This window comes from Lagopus leucura, unplaced genomic scaffold (genome assembly GCF_019238085.1).
Source record: "Lagopus leucura isolate 7727_CA_CO unplaced genomic scaffold, USGS_WTPT01 Super-Scaffold_100012, whole genome shotgun sequence".
Lineage (NCBI taxonomy): Eukaryota > Metazoa > Chordata > Aves > Galliformes > Phasianidae > Lagopus > Lagopus leucura.
In genome coordinates, this window is record NW_024962267.1 from 18451255 (window position 1) to 18464016 (window position 12762).

The 12762-nt window shown below is 46.3% G+C and overlaps 1 long non-coding RNA gene across 1 annotated transcript; it reads right to left on the reverse strand.

Moving 5' to 3' along the window:
- Positions 1–1438: 1438 nt before the first annotated feature.
- LOC122181744 lies at positions 1439–1780 on the reverse strand. Its single transcript, XR_006179570.1, has 3 exons — positions 1752–1780; positions 1549–1660; positions 1439–1456 (listed from the first exon to the last, which is right to left on the reverse strand). It is a non-coding gene; the product is annotated as an uncharacterized LOC122181744 (long non-coding RNA).
- Positions 1781–12762: the final 10982 nt, after the last annotated feature.

The window sequence follows — 12762 nt, forward strand, 5'->3', positions numbered from 1 at the left end:
CAATAGGGATGCATGACAGGGGCTGTTAAGGTGGTATATCTCCAAAGCCCAGCACGTGCACGCTCGTTTTTAAGGACATCTGTCACTACGGCAGTGTTGGGTTCTAAAGACAGGTGGGTGGGTGGGTGGGTGGATGGATGGGTGGATGGATGGAAGGATGGAAGGAAGGAAGGGTGGAAGGAGGAATGGGTGGAAGGGTGGAAGGAGGAATGGGTGGGTGAGTGGGTGGATGGATGGAGGGATGGAGGGATGGAGAGATGGAGGGATGGAGGGATGGAGGGATGGAGGGATGGAGGGGTGGAGGGGTGGAGGGGTGGAGGGGTGGAGGGGTGGGTGGATGATGACCAAATAATGTCTCTGCTCCATAACAGCTGAACTGACTATGGTTAGAGTGGATGAATTTCGCTGGGGAAATACAAGATGCATTCATGAGAGAGCGGAGCCGAGAATTAGGTGGATTAAGGGAAAGGTGGTAAGGGATAGAGAAGAGCATGGACTTGGTGGAGGAGAAAGCTGACAAAGGTGGTGTAAATGGATTGGAAATAGGAAGGGCATAGAGGACAGAGTTAGGAATGATTCATTCTAATAGACATGGATAGAAAAAGGTGAATAAATCTCTTGAAAGGAAAAAGAGAAGAGTGAGGTCTTAGTGGTGATACTTTCAGCATGATAAGTAGACATACAGAAGTAAAGAGGGATTGTGAGAATGCTTCCCCTGGGAAAAACTGCAGGAGCATTGGCAGGGAAACCCCAGCTGCAGTGAAACAAGATTAATTCCTCCACACTCCAGTGAAAGCAGTCTTATCTCTACACCACTTGCATGTCATCACCAGGCACAAGTCCTTCTCCCCAGCTAAGAGACATCCAAAACCAAGCTAAACCTGGGAAGAACTGAGCTTTGGGCACCCTCCATGCAGGTCCACACGGTACCAGGATGCTGAGCACCAACAGCATACAATGGCTGCAGCAGCATGACTTGAGTCCTATTTGACACAACCCTCCCCGTCCCAGATGTTGCAGCTGCAGGGAAGCTGTGGCCACTGCAGCAGCAGTCGTAGCTCTGCAAAATGCAAAGCCAAAGAGCAAGACCTCAGCCTCCAGCACAGCAGGAGCCATCATGTGCTTCCCTTCACTGGCTGCTGAAGGCCTGTGTGAATGTATAGCAAATGAATGCCTTTTATATAGCAAAACTATATGTTTTTGCAACAGCAATTCAGTACAGAAAATGATAAATTTATCAGAAATAGGTCTAGCGTGGAAGGTTAGCTCTTAAAACACAGGGAACAGAACAATAGCATATTGAAAGGAAGAGCCTGCTCTCCTATATTAAACTTACCATACATATACTTACATTTGCAGATGCACTTCTTACATTTTCTGAAGGGATTGGCCGGTGGGGAGCATCTAAAAGAGCATCTAAATGAACTCTGCTTCCAAATGTTCCTGCCTGCTGACACTGAAACGGGGAGAATACACACTAGCTCTGATATCCCATAATGTAGCCCAGGGGTCCATAATAATTCACACGAAAATGATTTTTGGCCTTACTGTGCTTTATGTGCATAACCAATGCAAGGCACATGAAAATAACCCATTGCCAGCACGCTTCTGGACACAAGACGTGTAAGCCCAGGAAGAGAAGTAATTAGGCACTCGGACACTGGAAGGTAAGGCAAATCCAGTAAGTCCAGCGGCTCTGGGATAGCGCAGGGAGAGGTGGTTCTCTCCTCACCAAGGCTGGGGTGGGCTACCTATGTGCACAAGAGACCTCAGCCTCTGGACATACAGCCAGCTTGGTGCCATCACTGTTGGTTCAACAAGGGAAGGGCAGAGCATCTTCTCTGAGGGAGCTCATACCTCTGATCACACCGCTTCCCCTGGGGCAATGTTAGTCACAGCTTGAAGGTCACAGCTTGTTGCAGTGATTGAGCACCTGGTGGGAAGGCAGGGCCAAGCCAAGGGAGCTCAGGTGTATGCAATGTACTGAGTGATTGGAAGGGGAGGAACCAGGATCCACCCCTTTCCAGCCCTCATTTAAGGCTTGGCAGTGGAGGTGAGAGTGTGTCTCTGGAGGTCTCTGCATACTTTTGGTCTTCTAAAGGTAAGTAACTTTTCTTACTTTTTCTTCTGTACTGTGTCTGTAGCTGCTGCTTTTGGGTTTGTCCTCATTTGTTGTAGCCTGGGACTTTGTTACACTGCTATTATTGCTGTTTCTGTCACATTATAGCTTTATACTTAGCAAGCCAGGCAGGTGCTCATTTACAATGGATTATCTTTAAAAAATAAATAAAAGTTATGCGTTGGATGGTCACTGGGACCCCAAATACACCAAAAGAGGAACTCCCCAGGGAAAATCTGGATTCTCCATGGCTATGTACCATACAGATTATTGAAGAATGGGAGCCAGTAAGGGACAGTGGTGTCTTCACTAAATCCCCTTCAAAAATGGCTTTTTGAATATATAAGACAAAACTTATTGACAGCTGAGGAAAGAATAGTAGCAGCAGCCACCTTGCCATGGTGGATGCTGCTGGCTGGCTATCTTGCCATGTATATCATTCCTTGGAGGAAGAATTGAAAGGTGAAACTGAAGTTTTAAAGGCCTGTATTAGACAAATGGTTGTAAAACTATATCTTTGACAGAGCTAACTGCCTTCCCTTTAACTGGATTTTCCCCTCTGGAATTAAGACCAATATAATTGAAGGGGGTAAGAACTTAGGTAAGCAGGATCCTTGGTTCCTACTTGAATCGAAGAGTAGAGAAAGCCAAGCAGACTAAAGCCTAGCTATACTGACTTACGGACCTCAATGGAAGAACTCCAAAATTACGTCAGAGAACTAGGAATGAAGAAGGGCACTCAAGAATCCATCCCTTTTTGGCAGGAATGAAGGACCTCCTAGTACAACAAGCTTCTCCCCCGCCAATATGGCACATGGGTGTCCATACTGAATCCCTTAATGGCCTCAGAGGCCATCATCTAACAAGCCACCTAATTGGTGGCTGATCTAGGAGAGACAGCCAGCACCTTTGGATCAGGTGCAAAATCCAAGTGTTGGAAGGGGCAGAGGTCCTCCTCTGGTTATGAAAACCAGACCTGCCCCATGGGCTCCCCAACCAGGACCCATAAGCATGTCTTGGAAGCAGATCTTTAATGACTTAATCTCAGCTTGGGTTTGATTTGCAAAAATTCATCACCTGTCCAATCATGTTTTCCTCCCACTTTGGAAGCTATTGGAGGAAAATCAAAAGCTTCAAAACATCCTCCCCCTAAAAACAGAGGTGAGAATTACTGGAAAAAATACTAGTAAGAACATTGAACTTGGAAGATTTTTTTAGTTCCCAATAAAAGGAGGAAACCTCCTGAAGTGACCCAGGCCGCTATTGTCCCAGTCCTGGAATAGATTGTGGGCACAGATATATTATGGGATCTAACATTCCAGCTGACAGTAAGAGAGCTTAGACTGAGAGACAGATGAATTTGTATCTGGACTGTGTGGGTGATGTTAAGAGGCCACGCAAAACTTGAGCCTATGTGCTTGCCAAATCTATGCTGGATTACTAACACTAAATAGTACAGGTTTCTGGAGTGCAAGAGGAAATGTCAAGAATCAGAAAAAGTAGAGATCATAAGACTTGCACATCTCTTACTGTCCCCATAAGGACAGTACAGAAGTCAGATGGCACATGGGGAGTGACAGTAGATTGCAAAGAATTAAATATGGTCACGCTGCCCATTCATGCAGCTGTACCCAAATTTGCATCCGTGTTGGACACATTGAGTAGGGATATAAGAAACATACCATTGCGTCCTAGACTTGGAATATGCAATCTTCAGTATTTCCATTCACGAAGGCACAAGATCAGTTTACGTTTACATGGGGAGGCAGGCAGTGGACCTTTAGGTCCTGCTGCAAGGGTATGTGCATTCACCAACCTATTGCCGTAACGCAGTGGTGTGTGATTGGAACAATCCTAGTAACATCAGACTGCTTTATTGATGACTTAATATTGACATCTGACTCCCCTGTTGTTGTTTCAGGTAGGCAGTGATGATATAGGAAGAACTTCCTCAAACACTATGAGAAAGGACTTTGGAGCCTTGGAGTGACAGGTAAAGGGTTCAGGAGCACAGGTTGTGTTCTCCTCTATCCCTCCAGTTATAGGGAATGATGAGGGACTAAATATGATGGGCCACCAGATCAATACCTGGCTGCAAGCCTGATGTGCCCAGCAGGGTTTTGGGCTCTTTGACCTCTGCTCTGTTTGCACGAGACCAGGCCTGCTGGCAACCAATAGGAGTAGCTTCTCCCACCAGCAGAAAGGGGTCTTAAGATGGGAGTTGGGAAGGTTCATTGATAGAGCTTTAAACTAGGTCTGAAGGGAGGATGAGGATGTAGCTGGGGTCACTAGAGCCTGTATGTACTGTCCCATTGCTTGTAGGAGAGGGATGTGCTTGTAAGATCCCCACAGTCTTGTGTCTTGGTGAGGGAGGAGGATGGCTCACACTTCTGTTGAAAGAACACGAGGGTTTGTGTGAGGTTGGTGGCTGTGGAAGCACCTGAGTATGGTCATGAGGATGTTAGGACTGCCACTACTCAAAAGGAGGCTCATCTCTGGTGCCTTTACACTAATGCATGCAGCGTGGGTAATAAACAGGAGGAGCTGGAGGCCGTTGTGTAGTAGCTATGATAGAGTTGCCATCACAGGAATGAGGCGGAATGACTCGCACAGCTTGGAGTGCTGTGATGGTTGGCTACTGACTTATCAAAAGAGATAGGCAAGGCAGGAAAGATGGTGCTGTAGCCTTCTATGTTAAGAAATAATGTGAATGTATGGAAATCAGTGATGGTGATGATAGGATTGAGAGCTTATGGGTCAGAATAAAAGCAAAGGCCAGTAAGACTGATATTAACATGGGAGTCTACTATAGGTCACCCAACAAGGATGAAGAGGTGAACAAGACACTTTACAGGCAGTTGGGTGAAGTCTCAAGGTCAATCCCCTTTGTTCTTTAAGGATCTTCAACTTCCTAGACTTCTGTTGGATATAGCAGATAGGGAACAATCCTAGAGGTTCTGGAGTGTGTGGAAGATGGCTCCTTCACCAGCTGTGTCAGGAAGCTAATGAGGGGAAGCAAAATCCTGGACCTGCTGTTTCTTAAGAGTGAAGGACTTGTGGGGGATGTAAAGGTTGGAGCAAAGTGATCATGAGATGCCAGATTTCCTGTTTCTTGTTGAACCATGGAAGGGAGTCAGCAGAACTGCCACCTTGGACTTCTGGAGGACAGACCTCTTTAGACTACGAACAAGAGGGTCCCTTGGGAGGAAATTTTGGAGAGCGTGGGAGCCCAGGAAGGCTGGGAATACTTTAAGGAATTGACTTTAAAGGTGCAGGAGCTGACCATCCCCAAGTCACGGAAGACAAGCCAATGGGCAAGGGGGCCACACTGGCTGAACAGAGACTTTTGGGTCGAACTCAAGAACAAAAGGTAAGCTTATAGTCTCTGGAAGAGTCCGTGAGCTACTTATGATGTTTACAGACACGTAGTGAAGCAGTGCAGGGAGAAAATTAGAAGAGCTAAAGCCCACCTAGAATTGAGTTTGGTCACTAAGGTAAAGAACTGATAGTTTAGGTAGGGTTACAGGAAACGCTTCTTTACAGAAAGGGTTGTTAAGCACTGGAATAGGCTCCCCAGGGAAGTGATTGGGTTTAAAAACCATTTGGATGTGGTGCTCAGGGACACGACTTAGTGGAGGGTTGTTTTTATAGTTAGGGTAGTATGGTTAGGTTCTGGTTGGACTCGATTTTTAAGGTCTTTTTCAACTCGATTCTATGACTCATTAGAGGCATTAGGAATGGAAGTAGATTCATTGACTACTCGCTTACAAGAGGGTGGGCTGTAAACCCACAGAAGGTGCAAGGATCAGGCTTGTCAGTGAAATTGCTGGGTGTAGTTTGGTCAGGAGAGATCAAAGTACTACCCAGTGAGATAACAGTCAAGATTCAGGTGTTCCCAGTCCCTACAGTGTGAAGGCAGCTGCAAGAGTTTGGGGTATATTGGGATACTGGCATTCCTTTATACCTGACTTAGCACAGCTGCTGAGGTCTTTGTGTTGACTCAGGCCAAAAATGAGACTGGGAGAGAACACACAAGAGCTGTGTGGATGTTTATATTATATTAATAATATGTATTTATATAAAAATCAAGAAACCCAATTATGGTATCCTGAATATAAGTGCAGCTAGCTGGGCTGTGTACCAGGGGCTCACTCTTTGGGTTGCACAGTGGAACCCAGGGATGGACTATGCCCAAGATTGGTCAGAAGAGATATCTCATTAGACATATGGTAGACATGTACAACCCTGCGTTTAACCATGTTCCTTATTTCTGGTCTACCAGCCCCTACGCTCACCAGGAAATGATGATGCTGGCACACTGGCTCAAGTTGAATGCACTGAGGATTCGCCATCTGAGAACATCACCTGCTGGTTGTATCAGAAGCTGTGGCATGCTGGACAAAAGACAATGTGGGCAGCTGCTAAAGTGTGGGTGCTGCCTATACAACTGTATGATACCATCCAGGCATGCTGAGACTGCAATGCTTGCTCTAGGATGAGCCCAAGACCACAACTGGAAACAACAGCCCATCTTGCTAGTGGTCGCAATCCTCTCCAGCCATGGTGGGTCTATTACATTAGGCCCACCCCTCAGTCTGAGGGGATGAGACAAGCCCTGACCTGCATCAACACAGCAAGTGGGCTAATACAGGCCTATCTGATGCCAAGAACAAAGCAGGCGTTCTGCCATCAAGGCACTCACCAAGCTGACGGCTGTCTATAGGACACCTCACGTCACTGAGAGCGACCGAGGGACTCATTTCATGGTGTTCTGAAGGCTGCCCTGAAGACAGACTCTCAGTCCCTGCAGCAGAGGACGAAGAGGCTCTACAAAACTCTGAGGGACCTGAATGAAAGGCCTAGAGGCAGCTGACCCAGTGCCCTGAAGGTGCTGCAGGCTACATGGGCTGTGAATGGAGATCCAAATTATGGGCACTGATAGTCAGGTAAGACCCCAAACTGGCAATGACAATAATCGCACCAAGTGGGGTGGCTTGCTTGTACCTTGGGAGAGATTATTGGAGGTTGGGGGATCAGTAGTCCCCCTGGTAATGGGCACATAGCCTGCAGACATTGTGGTCAACACTCCAGTTTTCACTGCAAAAGGGACCTTAATCATGTTCCTATGTCAAAGCAGGACTCGTTGGCACCTGACATAGGTATGCAGCCTCAGATATCAGGCCAAAGGGTGTGGTACAGACAGCTGGGATATTCCTCAGTGCAAGCTGAAGCGTTGACCCAGGGCAGGAACACAGCCTGTATCTCACTGTGAAGGGTGGACCTACCCCTGCTGTAGTCAAAATGCTTGAGCCGGACAGTATTTTCTTGGCTGCCTCTAGAAGTTGGCAAAGCACAGGTAGAGCAGCACCAAGAGAAGTCAGCTTGCACCTTCAGCATCAACTCCCACACAACCTTCTGATGCAGAAGAACTGAGGCTAGGAACCTCTGGATGTCCTGGTCCAACCCTACTCCAGGAGGAGAGAGAGAGAGAGAGTGCTGGAGCTATTAGACTTGTTGCAATGGGACAGAGTAGGATTTCTGTAGTAATTATTGCCACAATTAACAACGTGAGGCATCTGGCCCTGGAAAGGACACAGTCAAGGTAATTTTGTTCATTATGGCACGCACACTTACTGAAGTCTTTCATGCTGTTTTTCTGCTTATAGTGGCACGCCATAAAAGCCTGAAAAGAAGCAGTTGAGCCGTGCCCCCATCCCATCAGCGACAGGGTTAGCCAGACACCCAGATGGATTATTCATTCAAGTATTCAGGAAGTACCTTGGTTGTGCATCTGGAATAACAGCCAAACCACAAACCATAAAATTTGGAAAGTAAAACTAAGGAAGCAGGCAAACAGTAGTGTTTGCCAGGCTTTGTTTGCTGCTGAGTGATGCGTGATGGTGATGCTGAGAGACAGGAAGCTGAAGGCCATGGCTTAGGGCAGGCTGCAGAAGTGGAGCATTTTGCTGTGGGCTGTGCAACAGTGCCGGGCATGGGGATGCCTTGGACCTGCCTTTGGTGATGTGGATCCTGCCTTGGAGGTTTTCGGAAGTGGCTGTGGAGGTGAGTTGTTGAACTGATGGAAAATGTCCACCAGTTCACTGAAACATCATTTCAGATTAATAGGTAGGAGATGATGATATTTGCTCACTTATTACTGAGCAGTCTTGATGAGTGCAACATCTGCCTTGCACTAGCAGCTTTTGGCATTTCCTGGGTCTGGCTGTGCTTCTGCAAATTAGCAGTAAAAAATAGCTGTGTTTGCTATTGCTTCTCATTTATCAAAGTATAAAACCTTCGTTAAGGTTTTTCTTTAAGGTCAGCAAATAGCTTCCCAGGAAAGCCCATCTTGGACATGTTGAAGCAGTCTCTTCATCCTGGTCACCCCTATGGATGGATCTGTGCTCTGCCAGGGGAGGAGGGAAGAAGGGGATACGCAAAATGTGAGGAACTTGTTATCTTTCAAATAATCCACAATAATGTCACTTTTTTTTACTGAAATGTCACTTGGATGTGATGGGAAACAAAGGTGATGGTGATGAATACGGGAATCAATCATCCTGTACAAACCTCACTTTCTGGCTTGGGCAGGATTGTAAGGGAGATATTGAAGTACTTAGAGGGGATATTAGGAGGTGATGTGGGATTAAATACCAATTAAAATAGTATTGATTATGGAAAAACCTCGCTGTATGTTTATGAAAGCACATGCAATAATGACGAAAGCAGAAAATGAAAGTTACGGCTGTATCCTTAAGGTGGGGAACTGACTGCCTCTCAAGTGGTAATAACAAAAATAAGATTAAATGAATTATAGAAGGAAATTAAGTAATCATCCAGAGGAGTATAGTCTTAAAGAAGACTTGTAGTTGCAATGGAAAATATATGCTGAGTTCCATACAGGAGAAACAATTCTGTCTCTCTCAGCAGGACTCCTACTGGCTCATGCCATGTACAACCAGCCTGTTTTTATATCCAGCCAGCTCTTTCTCCCAGAGTTACTGATTTGTTTTTTCATTAGCATCTTGCTTTAGATGTGTTTTCCTTATCATTTCTTGGTGTTGTCATTAACTCTGAAATGCATTCCAAGCAATGTGACGTTACTTAAGTCCCTTGTGCTTGTATTTATCAGGTTAAATGATTCAGTGAAATAAGGAAAAAGCACTGAGAATAACCAGCTTACCTGAAATGCTTTCCTTAGATTCCAGCCAGTCTGTCCAGCATGGGTGCATCTCCCTTTGAAAATGACAGCAGGGCAGCTCAGGCCACTGATAGCCTCCAAATGCAGTTGCTGGTAAGAGAAATCCGAGGACCCCCTACCTGCTCTGCAGCACACCTCTGGGGTTTTGTTTTCTGTGGACGAAAGTGATTTATGTACTGTGAAAGATGAAAAATGTGCTGGACATGGCATTTGTCATGTGAGTGGGATGTGAATCTGCAGGTGAAGTGTTGCTGGCCTGCAGCAGGGCCAGTCCTGAGCCCCACGGCTGTGTCACACAGCAGAGCCATCATGAGCACTTGGAGACAATTTCACTTCCACAGAACTGCCTGAAATAACAGCGATTCATCGTGGGGAATATAGATACTGCAATTACAGAATTAAATGTCACTTTAAAAATTAGCCTCTTAAAATTTCAAGGAATTACACCCATAAGAGGCATTTAACCAGGCATGGCAGTTAGCACCCCTTTAGTCTCTTGCTGTGGTTACCACTGCTTGCTGTAGGATGTGCTTCGCTTTATGCTAGGGTCAAGTTTCTGCTGTCCTTCCCTGTGGATCTGGATTAGTACTGACTGTAGACTGTACTGGTGAGAAAACACCAACACTAAATCAATATTGTGTTGCCCTTGTGTGGCATCCTGACAAAACTATAAACCCTTGTAAGCACTTACATGCGCTTACACACATTTACAAGCATTTACTCAGGCTTACATGCACTAACACAGGCTTACACACATGCGCTTACACATTTTTAGATGCTCCTACATGCACTTACACAAGCTTACATGGGCTCTCACATGCTCTTGCATGCTATTACATGGGCTTAAATGCACTTACACGTTCTTACACACGCTTACACGCACTGACAAGGCCTTACATGGTCTCACATGTGTTTACACAGATGTACAGACACATGGACCTACACACTCCTACACGCATTTACACATGTTTACATGCACTTACACATACTGACACGTGCTAACACTCTCTTACAAGCGTTTACACGCTCATATACATGCTTAAACAAGCTTACACTCTTTGACAAGTGCTGTTACACGGGCTTATGCGTGCTTACACACTTACATGTGCTTACAGGCTCTTAGATGCATTTGCACACTCTTACACCTTCAAACACGTGTTTAAACACGCTTACATACTTTTATATACGCTTACATGCATTTGCGCGTTCTTACACGCGCTTATACACTTTCATATGCACTTAAAAGTGCTTACACAGCCTTACACATGTTTACATGCGTTTACATGCATTTAGAAGCTTTTACACACGTTTGCATGCTCTTACATGCATTTAGAAGCTCTTACACACTCACACTTTCTTGCATATGTTTACATGCTCTTGCACGCTCTTACAAGTGTTTGCATGCTCTTACACACGTCTGCATGCTCTTGCATGCCCTTGAACACCCTTACATGCGTTTGCACTCTCTTGGATGTGCTTACACACTCTTACATACGTTTACACACTCTTACACGCTCTTGCATGTGTTTCCACGCTGTTACATGCTCTTACATGCTCTTACGTGCTGTTGCACATGTTTGCACACTGTTACAGGCTCTTGCATGCCCTTACACACTGTTGCACGCTCTTGCACACTGTTGCACAGTGTTGCAAGCTGTTACACACTCTTGCATGCTGTTACATGCTCTTACACGTGTTTGCACGCTCTTACACGCTGTTTCACACTGTTACACACTCTTGCAAACTCTTACATGCTGTTGCACGCACTTGCATGCTGTTACACGCTCTTACACGCTCTAACAACCTCTTACACACTGTTGCACGCTCTTACATGCTGTTGCATGGTGTTGCATGATGTTACACGCTGTTGCACACACATGGCGTTGCACACTCTTACACGTTCTTACACGCTCTTGCACGGTTACACAGTGTTGCGCACTGTTGCACTGTCTTACACGATGTTGCACACTCTTGCACGTTGCACGGTCTTACATGCTTTTACATGGTGTTGCACGCTCTTGCACGCTGTTGCACACTGTTGCAAGCTCTTACACGCTGTTGCATGCTGTTACAGGCTCTTACACGCGTTTGCACACTCTTACTGTTGCAAGCTCTTACACGCTCTTGCACACTGTTACACGCTGTTACACACTCTTACACGCTGTTGCATGGTCTTACATGCTCTTACACACTGTTGCACGGTGTTGCATGCTTTTAAATACTCTTGCACGCTCTTCCACGCTGTTACACGCTCTTACACGCTCTTACACGCTGTTGCATGCTGTTAGACGCTCTAAACACGTACTTACATCTTGCACACGTACACGCTCTTGCACGCGGTTACACGCTGTTGCACAGTGTTGTACGCTGTTGCACGCTGTTACACGCAGTTGCACGCTCTTGCACACTGTTGCACTCCCTTACACGCTGTTGCATGTTCTTACACGCTGTTGCACGCTCTTGCACGGTGTTACACGCTGTTGCACGCTCTTACACGCTGTTGCACGCTGTTGCACGCTCTTACATGCTGTTGCAAACTCTTACACGCTGTTGCACGCTGTTGCACGCTGTTACACACTGTTGTGCACTGTTGCACGCTTTTACATGCTGTTGCACTGTCTTACACGCCCTTACACGGTGTTGCACGCTCTTGCACACTGTTGCACACTGTTACACACTCTTGCACGCTGTTGCACGCACTTACACGCTGTTACACCGTGTTGCACACTCTTACACACTGTTACATGCTGTTGAATTCTATTACATGCTGTTACACGCTGTTGCACGTTGTTACACGCTGTTGCATGGTGTTGCACGCTGTTACACTCTGTTACACGATCTTGCACACTCTTACACGCTCTTGCATGCTGTTACACGGTGTTGCACACTGTTGCACACTCTTACACGCAGTTGCACGCTGTTACACACTGTTGTGCACTGTTGCACGCTTTTACACGCTGTTGCACTGTCTTACACGCCCTTACACGGTGTTGCACGCTCTTACACACTGTTACACGCTCTTGCACGCTGTTGCACGCTCTTACACGGTGTTGCACGGTGTTACACACTGTTGCACACTCTTGCACGCTGTTGCATGCTATTACATGCTGTTACACGCTGTTGCACGTTGTTACATGCTGTTACACGGTGTTGCACACTCTTACACGCTCTTGCACACTGTTACACAGTGTTGCACACTGTTGCACGCTCTTACACAATCTTATGCACTGTTGCACGCTGTTGCACACTCCTGCACACTCTTACACGCTCCTGCACACTGTTACACGCTCTTGCACAATCTTACACGCTGTTGCACACTGTTGTACACTGTTGCACTCCGTTACACGCTGTTGCACGCTGTTACATGCTCTTGCACTGTCTTACACGCTCTTACACGGTGTTGCACACTGTTGCACGCTGTTGCACGCTCTTACACGCTCTT